Consider the following 1,204-nt stretch of genomic DNA (forward strand, 5'->3'; position numbering starts at 1 on the left):
ATATATATATATATATATATATATATATATATATATATATATATATATATATATATATATATATATATACACACACACAAGCACATTTATACATACATATACGTACACACACAGGCATATATGCGTGTGTGCGTGGGTGTGAGGGCATTCATCATATGGTCGCCCATCATATATATATATGTGTATATGTGCGTGTGTGCGTGTATAGTTTACTTTTCCGTTAAGATACTTTATCCGGTGAGAGACAAATATTCTTTAATGTACACAGTATGGAGTGTACATCAAATAATATGTATGTATATATGACATATACATACACACACAAACACACCCACGCACACATACATAAGTACCGAATTGATATTTAGCAGACAGAAATAGAGGTCGGAAAATCTGCAGCTACAGTTGTAACACTAACACAGCATGAAATAACCAACAACAACAACAACCACAACAATAACAACAAACATCAACATTCACAAGGAGAGGGAGTAGAAGTAAGAGTAAGTGCATAATAAACCTTCGACGTGGATTGTTACCGCGCAAAGAAGATAATTGTCATTGCTGTAGAATTGAAGGTTTTTTTTAAATATAATTCTTCGGAGTTGGTAAATATATGTTCTTATTTACACCCTCTTTCATTATGTATATGATATCGTTTTGTATGCTTACTGACATATACTCGTAATCTACCAGCATACACGTACCGTACATATATTTCTTTTATTCATCCATCCATTCATTCATTTACTCTCACTTATATAAAAATGCATGAATTGTTGCTTAGCCCTAGGTCAGCTCGACTCATCAGGCATGTAGTGAAAGGTGTGCCAGCCGTGAACATCCAATTTATTTTTGTATATATATATATATATATATCTTGGAGATTAATATTGTCTCACGTGTTTTTGTATAAGACCGTAGAGTATCACTTTAGGGATATTTGTTATGCTCATACGACCAGGTCGATCAACGGGATCCTACAAACCTCCTCCTCAGCTCGTCTTTGTATGTGTATTATATATATATTTATATAGGCCTATACATGTTATATATTAAGCATTATTGATAAATATCATATTTCAATATACTCTTGTATATATTTGTCATTGGGTGTGCATATGAATATACGCATAATTTTTATAGTTATATATATATATATATATATATATATATATATATATATATATATATATATATATAT

At 30.6% G+C, this 1,204-nt stretch overlaps 1 protein-coding gene across 2 annotated transcripts in view; it reads left to right on the plus strand.

Moving 5' to 3' along the window:
- Window positions 1-1,204, plus strand: part of LOC106876357 (pyruvate carboxylase, mitochondrial) — an 87,008-nt gene that overhangs the window by 15,458 nt on the left and 70,346 nt on the right. The window contains exon 1 of one of the 2 annotated variants that reach the window (XM_014924858.2): window positions 357-608. The exons of the other annotated variant lie outside the window; for it this stretch is intronic. The gene's annotated coding sequence lies outside the window, so the exon portion shown is untranslated. Of the gene's footprint in view, window positions 1-356; window positions 609-1,204 lie in introns of those variants that run through there. 2 annotated transcript variants of the gene reach the window in all.

The sequence above is a fragment of the Octopus bimaculoides genome, chromosome 25 (genome assembly GCF_001194135.2).
Source record: "Octopus bimaculoides isolate UCB-OBI-ISO-001 chromosome 25, ASM119413v2, whole genome shotgun sequence".
Classification (NCBI taxonomy): Eukaryota; Metazoa; Mollusca; class Cephalopoda; order Octopoda; family Octopodidae; genus Octopus; species Octopus bimaculoides.